Below are 13,930 nucleotides of genomic sequence, written 5' to 3' on the forward strand. Positions count from 1 at the left end.
TTTCTTACCCCCTTGAAAATTGAAATTTTACCAATAATTCTCAATTATTTTTCCATGAAAACTGAAGCTTTACTGATAATTAATAAAATTAATGAACGGAAAGATTAATTATTATTTTGGATATTTGACCTTTTAAAGAAGACAGAGTTATCCATGTTTGTGGATAAATATTGCTATCAGAGCTTTTTTGTGTGTAAAATAAATTGTCAGGAAATAAACTGGTAGTAAACATTTTTATCTCTTGATGTAGTGAGAGGAAAACGATGTTTTGAATAAGTTCCTGGGGTTTAGGAATTAGTATTCCAGAGAATACTAATTCAGCAGAAAATTTAATTCAGCAGAAATCCTGGAGAAATTAAGATTTCTTTTCATTCCTGTGGGTTTTTCCAGTCTAAAAACTGGGCATCACTTTCCCAGTCAGGAATATTCCTGTGCTCAGGTGACTTTCCTGCTCTCTTTTAAGCCAAAGTGCATTTTTTCCCAGTAAAAATTTCCAGTAAATCCTAAAGTAGTTATCATCCATAACCGTATTCCATGAGAGTGCTGCTGTTGGGATTCTCTGGGCTGGAAGGAGAATTTGGGCAGTTTTTCCCTTTATTGAGGGCATCCAGATCATCTCCAATAGATCAAAGTCCCTCTTCGAGAAGTGATGGGTCTGACTCATCTTCAGCTGAGTCATCCCGAATATTGAGCCATCCTTCAAAGGAAGGAAGTCTTGGAAAACTTTTCTCTCCTGGCAACCCCCACAAGAAAGGCTCGAGTCAATAAATCCAACACGGGAGAGGTGACATCAAAGGATTCCAAGTTTTCTTTGGCAAAACACATCCCAGCGTGAGAAGGAAGGTAAATCCCTTCCCAGCTGTGCCAAAATCCTGGGATTTTGGGGGCTGTGACCTCGGATCAAAGCTTCCTCTCTCCATCGTTTATCCACGCTGGGAATCATTGTTGGGTTTTCCAGAATTCCCTGGCGCTCTGCAAACCTCTGTGATGCCTTGTGCAGGCTGCCCTGGAGCACATCACCTGAAGGTGGAGTTTGGAGTGAGCCACAGGACAACCACAGCCACCCTGGCCTGGGAAATCATTCCAGGCAGGAAGAGAGGATGGGTGGGATGAGCTCACCCAGAAACTTGGGAGCAAAGGAAGTGGCTGCTGCAGCGATTCCCTGCTGGATGCATCCCAGGATTTGTGCTGGGTGTCGTTGTCCAGAGAGATTCCTGCCAGCCCTGGGCCAGCCTGGAAGGAGGCATTGGAGTGAGGAACATCCTGGGTGCAGTTCAAACGTGGAATCTGGGAATGGATTGGGTGGGAGAACCTTAAATCCCATCCCATTTCCACCCCTGCCATGGGCAGGGACAGGGAGGGACACCTCCCACTGTCCCAGGCTGCTCCAGCCCCAGTGTCCAGCCTGGCCTTGGGCACTGCCAGGGATCCAGGGGCAGCCCCAGCTGCTCTGGGAATTCTATTCCAGGGCCTGCCCACCCTGCCAGCCCGGAATTTCTTCCCAAAATCCCAATATCTAAATCTACCCACATTCAGCTCACAGCCATTCCCTGTGTCCTGTCCCTCCAGGCCTTGTCCCCAGTCCCTCTCCAGCTCTCCTGGAGCCCCTCCAGGCCCTGCCAGGGGCTCTGAGCTCTCCCTGGATCCTTCTCCTCTCCAGGTGAGCACCCCCAGCTCTCCCAGCCTGGCTCTAGAGGGGCTCCAGCCCTGCAGCAGCTCCGGGGTCTCCTCTGGGCTCTCTCCAGCAGCTCCACATCCTCCTGATCCCATATTCCTGGTGTCTGCAGCTTTAAAACTGAGCTGGGTTGACTCAAATCCCTCCCTGGGATGTGTGGAAGAGGGATTTGTACTACTCCATCTGCTACCTGAGGAGGAGGGCGAGAAACGCACTTTAATGAGGAGAACTTGGGGAAGACAAACATATGGACTTGGGAATTTGATGGATTCCTTTTTAATAGTTCAGAGCTCTCCAAGTGAGGCTGAAAGCATTATAATTCCCAGGAAAAAGGCACAGGGAGCAGCTCAATTGGACGTGAGCAAGATGATGTGAGTGGAAAGCAGGGAGTACTGAAATAGCTTCCCGTGGTAGGTTCTCTGTCAAGAAAGTGGAGTTTTGCAGTTCTTCCCTCCTAAATCAACAGTTTAAGATAAAAACTGAGGAATTTCTCAGCTGGATTTTTAAGAGGTAGAGGATTGTAGAAATTTGGGGAAAATTGAACAACTGGGGACTTCCAGCATGGTTACAAAACTCACACTGAGCTATTTTTATTCCATATCCAAGTGGAGAGAGGTGGAGTTATAGGGAGGGAGTTTGGAAACAGAACAGATAAATTTGGAATATTGATTTGCCACTTGTAGTTTTTCCCTGGTTTCCACCTTTCCTAAAAAAATTCCCTTTGGATGGGAGGTCACACCCAGCAAAGCTGCATTCCCACCTCCTGATTCCTCTGCTTCCCACCTCAAATTTTCCAGATTTTTCCTTCCCTTTTCTGGCTTTGGAAATTTCTGAGCTTATTTAAAGATTTTGAATGAAAATTTTATTTAAATGCAAATAAAGCAGAGTTTATTTTAATTTAGATTTTAAGAATTTATGGAGTATCCATTCCAAACTTAGGGAATACTGCAGTGGTGTTACCACAGAATTCCAGTGGTGCTCTTTATCTGTTTATCCTCTTCCAGACCTCTATTTTTGAGGATTCTGATCCATAGGCACTAAAAGAGCTAAAATTTGATGTTTTGTTCTCTTAGAGCATTTAAATACCTTTGGAAAAGAGCTTTGCTGTAAATTATTCAAGTGATAAATATATTTGGGAAGCGTTCAAGGTTGGATGGGACTTTGAGTAACCTGGGATGGTGGGAGGTATCTCTGTCCATGGCAGGAGGTGGAATGGGATGGGATTTAAGCTCCTTTCCATCCCAAACCACTCCACAAAATACAGATTTTATCTTTCCATACTAAATGTGAAATCCACGTTTTTATTGACTTGATATATTCAGCATTTTTCCCAAATTTCTTACATTTGTGGGAAGGTTCCTAATTGCCAGCCGTGGGATTTGATGGTTTCCTTGAGTTTCATCCCAAAGAAGTCTGGGAAAATATAGGATAATAATTAGGTGCTATTTTCTTATATAGAGATATAAAAACATACATATAAATATGGATCTAAAATCCTGGAATGACAAACACGTGCACAGTCAGGATGCAGCTGTTGGGGAAAAACATCCCTCAATCATGGGAACAATTGGGAAAACAAATCCTGTGCCATTTTTAGGCCATCTCCAGAGAAGGGCTCATCAAATCTGCATGAATTCCATCCCAGAAAGGGCTCCCAGCTCTCCCTGGGCCCGTGTTTTCTCTGGAATGTCGTGCTCTGCACATCCAGGCAGGGTTCAGGAGGGTCAGGCTCTGATGGATTGCACTTGGCAGCTCCGTGGCCTCAGGGCTTCCGAGGGAGCTTCCTTGGAAGGCAGGTGAGCTGCTGGGAAAGAGGAATTAGCCTTTTGTGTCCCTGCTGCAGTTTTCCCCTGCAAGTTTCCCTTCTTTTTTTTTTGCAGTGTTATGGATTAGCTGGTGGTTTCAAACATCCATGGAAAAGGCAGAGCAGCTGGAGCCCTGTGGGGGTCAGAGGTGTCCTTGGGGGTTCCTCTAACACCTGGAGGTGGCACCAGGGCTCCCGTGGCTCATCCAGGTGTAGGATTGGATCTATTCCAATGGGAGCCCACCAGAGAGAGCCTGGCTGGGAATTGTCACGCCTGGTAGTTCTGAGGGAATGGGAATGATTCTGAGAGCTGCTGTCACCATCTCTGCCACCAGAGATTCCACAGGGATTAAACCTCTGGACTGGAGAGGAGAAGGATCCAGGGAGAGCTCAGAGCCTCTTGCAGGGCCTGGAGGGGCTCCAGGAGAGCTGGAGAGGGACAAGGAATGACAGGACAAAGGGAATGGCTTCCCAGTGACAGAGGCTGGATAGGAGGTTGGGAAGGAATTCCTTGCTGGGAGGGTCGGGAGGTCCTGGAATAGAATTCCCAGAGCAGCTGTGGCTGCCCCTGGATCCCAAGGCCAGGTTGGACACTGGGGCTTGGAGCAGCCTGAGACAGTGGGAGATGTCCCTGCCCATGGGAATGAGATGGGATTTAAGGTCCCACCCAACCCAACCCGTTCCGAGATTCCATGCTGCACAGCTAAAGCAGGGAGTGCCACATTCCATCTTTTCTGGATTTTTTACCTGGAAAACAAACGTGAGCCTTCACAACACCTGGGGATGGATCCTGGAGTTCCCGAGCTGCTGCCTTTTCCTGCCAGGGTTTGCTGGGAGCTGCCATGGGATCAGCACTCCTGGAATGCTTTTTAATCTCCTGTAATCACATCCATCATCAACATAATTCCCATCCTGCTCCTCTCCTGCCTCTCATGGAAAACCATCCAAAACTGCTCCTAATGCGGGATTTTCCTGAAGTATTCCAAGTAATTCTCTTTTGATCCAGCTGTTAATTGATATTTTTGATGGCATTTGTTTTACCTGGAATTATCTTTTCCCAAAGTGTGGAACAGCTTTGTTGGGAAGTTCTCTTGGCATAAATTTCAATCCAGGGAAGGATTTTCCTGAACATGGAACTTTTCGTGGTTGTGTTGGAAGTTTTCCACAATCGACTGGGGCTGGAATTTCATGTGAAGGGTGAACTTTGCATTCTCATTTGATTTTATGATTTTAGTTGAATGCTAATGAGCCTTTAATTATAATTTCTGAAAGTTAATGACTGAGATAATGGGCTTGGGGCTGTTCCCTGTGCTGCTCCATGGGGAATATCCAGATTCCTGCACATCCTTGGGATGAGCAGTTGGATGCAGCTCCAGGCTGGGAACAAGCCCTGCTTTCCCCAGCTCTGGCTGCTGGAGGAGGAATGGAGGGGCAGGTGCCAATCTTCCTCTCCATGACCAGGGACAGGATCCAGGGGATTTCCTGTGCCAGGGACAGTTGAGGTTGGATATTGGGAAAAGGGGGAGGAGGGGCACTGAACAGATCCCCAGGGAATGGTCCCATTCCCAAGGCTGCCAGAGCTCCAGGAGCGTTTGGAAAACAGGCCCAGGGTGGGATTGTTGGGGGGTCTGTGCAGGACCAGGAGCTGGATCAATGATCCCTGTGGGTCCCTACAGCTCAGCACATTCCATGATTTTCTGGTTGTGACATTCCTTTGTCCCTGATGTTCTGTTCTGGCACCACCTCACTCCTGTCCCTCTCCACCCCTGCGTGGTTCTTCTGAACTTGGAAGCACAGGATTGATCCCAGTGCTGGACAAACCAACTTCCCATCCTCATCCTCACATTCCCTATGAAACTCCCCAAAAACTATTGAACTGGGTCAACCAAACCCAAATTTTGAGTTCTCCTCAAGACCCCGGAGCTGATTGTGCTGTTGCTGCTGCAGACCCACTCTGCCTTCCCCATGTTGTTTTCCTGTTGCTTTTCTATGGAAAAAGAGGATTATTCTGGTTGCAATTTCCATGGAAACAATTACCATAAAGTATTGATCGCCCAGGATAGATTGGGAAGCATGAAAGGATAGAGGTTGTCTCCATGGAAACACGGACATTTCGAGCTTTTTATTCCTTAAGAAAAGAATTCTTATGGCTTTCCTTTAAACAAGTTCCTGGTCCAATTGAAAATAATTGTGTAGTTTTAATTAAAATTCTTGGTGTAATCAAAAATCTGTTTTAATAGCATTCCTATATTGCAAAGAAAAGTGTGGAATAGCATTTTCCTAAAAAAAATAAATAAAGAATTTGCATTATTTGCACAGTATTTTTCACACTGAGAAGTAGCTGAGCCACATCATTAATTGTCCATGAAAAACAGGTCAAAATTTGGCTTTTTCCTTTTGGAATTTTGGATTTTTTGGTAGGATTTTAGTGTTTTGTAGGATTTTAATGGGTTGGTAAAGGAATCACCAGCGTGGGACAGTTCCATGTGGCACAGGGATTTCAGCTCCTCAGGTTGGAATTTGCTTCAGGAAGAGCTGAAGTTGGTCTTGAATTCTTCTGATTTTAAATCCTTTATTCCTCATCTGGGAACCTCCAAGGATTCAGTTGCTGGGGATGTTTTGGGCACTTCAGAAATTCCTCAGGGAAATGATGAGAGAACAGATCCTTTGTTGCTTCCGGAGTGGTTTGGATGCTCAAACCTCAAATCCCAGAATCCCAGGCTGGTTGGGGTTGGAGGGACCTTCAAGTCCATTTTGTTCCTCTCCGGACACCTTCCACTGGCCTGGGACACTTCCAGGGACCCAGGGGAGTCCGTGACCTCTGTGGCTGAAAAATTCCCAAAGAACCCATCCCAACTGCCAGCCTGGCAATCATTCCAAGCTTTTCCCTGGATGGTTTGGGATTTACAGGCGTCTTGCAATGGGTTTAGAAATCTGGTGGAATAAATGGCCCAGAGGAAAACCCCTGGAACATCCAAATCCCCGTGGAGGAGTCTGGGTTTGGAACTGGGTGGGCTTGAAGGTCCCTTCCAACATGGAATCGTGGAATGATGTGTCTGGAAAGGACCTTAAAGCCCATCCAGCCCCACCTCTGCCATGGAAATGGATTTTTTCTATTTCTAGCTTAATACTCTTAAAAGCGGATTTTTGCTTTTATGGCTTCCTGTCCATTTTTCTGTACCAGACTCCAGAGAGTTTTTCATCATTCCCTTTTTCAAATCAAAAGTTCAGAGCTGACCTCACTTCCAGATCCTGCTCTGCATCATTCCTTACGTTTAAATCTCGATTATTCCCAACAAATCCAGTATTTTTCCTGCTCTATCCCACAAGCCTTTGCTTTCTGTGCTCTGTCTTCCTGCTCTGGTTCCCTTCATCAGCATGAGAGCTGATAAATATTTAGTGTGATATAAATAAGTACCTCAATACCACATTAAACATTCCATCAATTAAAATTCCTGCTAATTGAAGGCAAAACTTGTCAGTCTGAGGGAAAATAAGTCCATTAAGGCAGGAAAAATGGCATTTAAGAAGGAATGGGATTGTTTTGGCAGCTATGAAACAATTGCAGCTTTTTCAGACTAGATATAATTATTTTCTACTCTTTTTAAGCTTTTTTCCATGGAAATTGAGGGTGAGACCTTGCTAGGGATTTGGGTATTCCAGAAACAGGAATGTGCAAACTCCTCCTTTTCAGCAGGAAACAATCAGGCTGTGGAGACAAAACAAAGGGTTTTTTTACTTTTTTTTTTTTTCATTCCAGGATATTTTCCCTCCCCTTTTTAGTGGCATCAGGAATCTCTGGTTTTTGTAGCTTGGTTTCAGACTGTTTCTATTTGTACTTGGATTTAAGGAGTTAATCCCTGGTTACAATCACAGAACTCTGGAATGTTTTGGGTTGGGAAGGACCTTGAGGATGATCCCATGGGCAGTGACACCTTCCCACTATCCCAGACTGCTCCAAGCCCCATCCAACCTCAACCAAAACTGGGAAATACTCCGTGTTTAATTTTGGAAATGAGGGGAAATGGGAATTACTACATAGCAGATCTGCTGAAGCAAGAGGAAGGGGGAAGTGAGAGGATCCAGGAAAAGCTGAGGATGACGGAGCAGAGGAAAACCAGGAGCTGGAGGATGCACGGGTGTGTGGGCTGGCAGAAAATGTGGATCAGCAGGAGACAGAGCAGTCTGGGATGTCAGCAGGGGTGGGGGGATGACAAGGCAGGTATTTAAAGCTGAAATCTGCCACTGGAACTGGGATTTGCTTCCCAAATTCCTGGTTTAATCCAGAGTTGGCAGCTGCTGACGTGTGGCTGGGAGCAGAGTTTGTCCTGGAGATCTGCAGGGAAAATCAGAGTTTGTGGTGGAGACCTGGAGTGAAGGACTTGGAGAGGCCAGGGAAAATCCTAACGAGTCCAACATTCCCCTTTTGTGTCCTTTTTCCTGGAAAAACACAAACAAATGGATTGTGGGGAGGGCACAAAGGGTTTCCTGTGCTGGGATATGAGGTGGCTCTGGGCTGATGAGGTCAGGGAAGGGATCAGCCTTGGAGGTTGGGATGTTCCTGCTGCTCCTTGATACTGAACCCATGGGCATGGGTTGTTTTCCTTCTGCTCCCAAAACAGGGGTGGTGAGAGCTCAGCCTCTGCCCCAAAAACGGGAGGAGCACTGGGAAATCTCCAGCTGGGAGTTCGTGCTTTGATCATGGACATTGCCCTGTGGAAGCAGGAATTCATTGGGAAGGAGCCTGTTCAAAACCATTCATTTATCCCTGATTTAGGCAGAGTTTTCTGCCCAATGTTTCCCTATTTTTATGTAATTCTTGGTGGCTTGGGAAGTTTTTTCTCAGAGTCCCCTTTGGCATTTGGTGCAGTTGGAGATTTTTCCATCCCGGACTGGTTTGGATTGGGAAGAACCTTAAAGCTCATCCCACCCACGGGCAGGGACACCTTCCATAGACCAGAGATCCAGCCTGGCCTTGGGCACTGCCAGGGATCCAGGGGCTGCTCTGGGAATTCCATGCCAGCCCCTCCCCTCCCTCCCAGCCAGGATTTCCTTCCCAATCTCCCATCCATCCCTGCACCCAGCAGTGGGAGCCATTCCCTGTGTCTTGTCCTTCCATGCCCTGTCCCCAGTCCCTCTCCAGCTCTCCCAGAGCCCCTTTAGGCTGTGAGAAGCCCCATAAAGCTGGAATTCCTGGAGCAGTGCCCATGGGACCACTGCTCCTGATGGAGGGGGCTCTCTTCCACTTGCTCTTCCCTCGGGATCTATGGAACGATGGGAACAAGTCGAGGTTTGGAGCTGAGTTGTCATTCCAGGGATCTCTCTGTGTTTCTCATTTCGGTGTTACCTGAATCAAATCAGGGACAGCAGCAGTGGCTTTGTCACTGCACCCAGCAAATCCCATTTTTATGAAGTCAAACCTTTCCTGTTTGTTTTGAGAACTCTGAGGTGAATATTGCAATATCCAGAGGAATAACCTGTTTTCCCTTGGGAAGGAGAATGTCTCCTTTATCAGCCTCAGCAGAATACTGGGATTGGAGTTGTCAGGTGGAAAAGAAACTTTTTTTTGTTATTATCGAGGCCTTCGCTGACATCTTTAATCTCCAGCTGAAACTCTTTAATCTTTTATGAGAAAGAAATGATTCAATATCCCTGCAAGGTGCACAGCAAACCTCTGCCTTGCTTCCCCATCATTCCATCAGCTCAGTCAGCTGGAATTCCAGCCCTTTCCCAGCCCTGTTCTGCAGGAAGCCCATCTGGAATTTTATATTTTAAATTCCAAGCAAACCCTTTAATCTCCAGCTGTCCCAGCTGCTGCTTGCCTGGAAGTTGAGAGGTTATTTTTGTGTTACTTTGGAAGGAATACTTGGAAAATTTCTGTCTGTGCAGAAGTTTTTGGGATACTTTCTGTCTGTGAATTCCAGAATCCCAGGATCACTGAGGCTGGAAAAGCCCTCTAAGACCATTGAGTTTCTTCACAGAATTCCAGGATGGTTTGGGTTGAAAGGGAACTTAATCCCATCCCATTCCACCCCTGCCACCCCTTCCACCATCCCAGGGTGCTCCAAACCCTTTCCAGTCTGGCCTTGGACACTTCCAGGGATGGAGACTCCACAACCTCCTTGGAACCCCCAAACTCACAATTAACCCATCCTAACAGCCAGCCTGGAAAACATCCCAACCATGGGAAGAAGCTGCCATCATTTCAAGGATCTTCCCAAATTAAAGGTGCCATCCAGGAGACCTTTATTCCTCTGGGACCTGATTCCCTCTTGGAAAAACACGGGGAAAAAAAAAGCTCCTGCACTTCATCCCTGCTGTTATTTTCATTCCTTTGTGTTCTGTTTGCACAGAAGCTTCACAATCCCATTTGCTGCCTCCCACACGGAGCTGGTGCCTCCCAAATGCAGCAGGTTCCTGTGGAACCGGGAGCAAACACGCCCAGAATCCCAAAAAATAATGTGGAATTTTGGTTTGTGCTGTTATCTGAGTGACCAGGCAGAGAATCGGGATGTATTTGGATTTTGGGATGGGATTTGCCTCTGGGAAAGGCTCTAAATTAATTTTAGATGTTGGTTTTGGAATTGAATATTTGTGCTTTCCCATAAAATATAAAATTTATTAAAAGTATGGAAGTGTTGTTTAATCCTGGTTTTACCTCCCACTTCCCAGTTCACATCAAATTATTTGGTTCTAAATTCCTTTGGAAAAGAACTTTGTGATGAAAGAGCAGGGTTTGGGTTTTGGGAGTTGTTTAGATGCTTTCCTTGTGTGTGGTTTCCATAATTTTATCTGGAATTTCATTATTTGGAATAATTAAATGAATAAAATACTCATTTAATGCCATGAAATTGTCACCAACAAAAAGTAGAAGAGGTTATGGTTTATTCTTGGTTTTGGCTGAAGATTTTATTTAGATTTAACTGGAAATTCCTGCTCAGAGTGCAGCAACTCATCCCAAACGTTGGGAATGGGCAGATTCCATGGGATCCTGGGAGTGGCTGCCAGCCTGGAAAAGCCAAATTCATGGATCCCACAAAATTGGGGTGGGAATTAGAGGGTCACACAAAATTGGGATGGAATCCAGAGGTTTTGGATGGATGCAAAAACAGAACCTGAGGCAGGTGAACAACATTCCTGGGAAAGGCAAGCTGCAGATGGATGTGGATCAGTTTCTTGGGACTGAGCTTCCTGGAATTCCATCCATTTCAGGAGCTGTTCCCAGGAATATTTTGAATATTCGTGGCACATTTTATGTACTAAGAACAGTGTGTTATGGATGGATGTTATGGCCATTGTAATTGTAAATTACAGCATTTAGCAGGGTAAAATTCCTAATTAACTCCCTAACGAGCAGCCAGGGCAATTAGCAAAGCCAGGCCTTTAAAGGATGTGGGGAGAGCTGGATTTCATGGATGTGGGTGAGGAAATTTGGAATTAAATCTGGAAAAGTAGAATTTATTAACCAGTGTTCCACTGCTCCAGTGCTGGCTGGGAGACATGGACCTCATTCTGTGGGATTCTTTTTGAGGAAAATAGGAGTTTTCCTAAAAATCCCAGCAGTTGCCTTTGGCCACATCTCCAACCATTCCTGATGGATCAATCCCTAATTTTTAGCCTTTCTGGGGCAGATTTCCAGGGACAGGCTTTAACCTGAAGGGTTCAATGGGTTTTTGGGATGGAATTCCTGGCTGGGAGGGTGGGGAGGGGCTGTCCTGGAATTCCCAGAGCATCTGTGGCTGCCCCGCATCCCAAGGCCAGGTTGGAGCACCCTGGGACAGTGGAAGGTCCCTGGGGTGGGAATGGAGCTTTAGGGTCCTTCCAAGCCAACCCATTCCCAGATTCCATGGTATTCCAACAGGATTTAATTAGAGTCAAAGGTAATTAGATTAATTAGCTTCCCTCAGATAGAAGGAGTTAAAAATGGGAGCAAACCAGCTGAAAACACATCAAATTCCCCATTTCGGTTTTCCACATGGGGAGGACAAAATTCCTCATGAAAATTGGGACTAAAATCCATTTTAAGGAGGATTTGTCTGATAAACTGAATTATTCATGGCAGCTGCAATGGCAGGGAGGGGCTGCAGGGAGATTAATTAATTAATTACCCCCCTCAGCCTCATTAGGGCCACTGGAAGCCCCCTGGGTGGAATTCCTGTCGTGTCCAATTAGCAGCTCATTAATCCAGAGGTGACTCTTTCCTTGGGGAGGGATCCCATTTGTTTAGTTCTGGTTTTATTAATTGGGATCTGATTTTGTTGACTGGAATCTGATTCTGACTTGTTTGATTCTGATTTTAATAATTTGGTCCCATTTCCAGACACAACAGTTTCCAGTTCCTCTCCAAATCCCAAAAAATTAAACATTCCCTGGCCTAAAACCTCAGTTTTCTCAGTTTTAGCTAAACACACCAATGTTGGGGTTTTCTAGGTGGGCTCCTCATGTGGAAAACTTGGGGAAAAAATCAGACTCAGGCCAAATTTTTGTTCTTCTAAATTCAGGAGTAATTTTGCAGCTAAGTCTGCTCCCCCCTGGAATTGCCCTTTGGAGTGGCAAAGCCTTGGAGTTTTCAGAGCTTCCCATTGCAGATTTTGTGGGAGTTGTTGGAAAAATTTGGATTTTTGTGTGGAATGTGTGCGAGAATCATGAAATCATGGAATATCCTGAGTTGAAGGACATGCAGGGATCATTGATCCAAGTCCTGCCCTGCAGGACAATCCCAAAATCCCACCCTGGGCATCCCTGAGAGTGTTCTCCAAACTCAGGAGGTTTGGGAATGTGCCCATGCCCTGGGGAGCTGTTCCAGCTCCATTCCTGATATTTCTAAGGGAATGAACTCCAGTGGTTGAACTGAGCCAAACCAATCCTGGTTTTGTTCTTCCAGGATCCACATTTCCCTTCCCCACATATCCATGGTTTTATCTGACTTCCAGATTAAGTAATCCGTGGCACAACAGATCCTGTGGGAATTCCTGGCATTCCAGCAGCTCAGCACCCCATCTTTTACAAAAAAAAAAAAGGAAAAAAATCAGGATTTCAGTAGAGTTTTATAGTTTGAAATGGTCATTTCAGGTTTGACTCCTCTCAGTAGCTGGGATGGTTCCCAGGACACTTCTTTGGTGATGAAGAGATTAAACCTCTGTTTTAACAAGAAATTTAATCTAATTTTCAACACCAAGCGTAATAATCTTTATCCATAAAAGATGAAAATTCCCTGCCCTGTGCTTCACCTCAACTGCTTCAACTCAGAATGTTGGGATGCTTCCTTTCATTGAAAATTCCTCTATTTATGGTGGAAAAAAACCCTAAAATGCAATGTTTAATCCAAAAACATGACAGGCAGAGGATAAATCTTCCTCATTTCCAAACATTTGTACAAGGAAAAGGAAAATCCATCCAAATCCAAGGGAAGAATCTCCAGGGAGCAAATAAAACTTCGGGGCTGTGGAAGAATTTCACTCCCAGGCTCTTTCTTGCTGTGTGGAACATGAAGTTACGACTTTGTAGCTCTTGTTTTTCATCTGGTTTTTAATTTGATAAATTTGTTTTTAATGTTTTATTTCCCTGAGCAACCCAACAGTGAAATTTAACAGAAATGTTTGATGATCTGCTCAGTGCACAGCAAGAATACCCTGGAATTTAGGAAAGTATCCAAGGATCAAACCCAGCAGTGGAGCTGGAGAATGACTCAAAATTACGGATTTAGAGAAGAAACAATTGCATGATTTTTGATATTTCTTCTTTGGATAAAACAGCAACTTCACAGGAGAATTTCAGAGAGAATTCTCTTAAATTTCAGGGTGAATTCTTTCAAAATTCAGAGTGAATTCTTTTAAATTTCAGGGTGGATTCTTCCAAATTGATCTTTTCAGGTGATTTTTCAATACAATGCCTTTGGTATCTCTTTAATTGCAGTGCTACAAAGATTTTTTCCAGGAAAACTACCAAGGTATCATCAGCACAAAGGATTGGCCAATATATTTTCAATTAACTTCTCCAATTTCTTGACCTAATTCTGTTATCCCAGGGTTGGAAAAGAGTTCCAGGATCAAATCCAACCTCCAGGGAATGAATCCATTTTCCCTCTTGATTTTTCAGCTTTGTCACCTGCAGGTTTTCTTTCATTCTCTCGTGTTCATCACCTCAAGTTTTTCTTCTGATCCTGGCTCAGAGCATCCCAAAATCCAAATATTCCAAATTATTTTGATTTTCAAAGGCCAAGCAATTCTTTCCCTCAGCATAAGTCCGTGGGTTTATTGTTTGGGTGGATACAAAGATTTCCTCCTCCAATAATCGAGATAAGTGTGTTTTCCTTGGGTTCTATTCCTAATAAAACAGTTGGGATTTCACATCTCGGGGGCTAAAAATAGCCAGGCCTTGGGTTTAATTACAGAGTTTTCTTTTCCCGAGGATTGTGTGCGCCGCAGGTTGGAAGGGTTTTGTTTCCAAGG

General features: G+C 45.0%; 1 protein-coding gene across 1 annotated transcript in view; it reads left to right on the forward strand.

Moving 5' to 3' along the window:
* PDE4B (phosphodiesterase 4B) overlaps nucleotides 1-13,930 on the forward strand; it is a 146,830-nt gene that overhangs the window by 39,717 nt on the left and 93,183 nt on the right. The window lies entirely within an intron of this gene.

Source organism: Pyrgilauda ruficollis, unplaced genomic scaffold, assembly GCF_017590135.1.
Source record: "Pyrgilauda ruficollis isolate IOZ18807 unplaced genomic scaffold, ASM1759013v1 scaffold6, whole genome shotgun sequence".
Taxonomy (NCBI): Eukaryota; Metazoa; Chordata; class Aves; order Passeriformes; family Passeridae; genus Pyrgilauda; species Pyrgilauda ruficollis.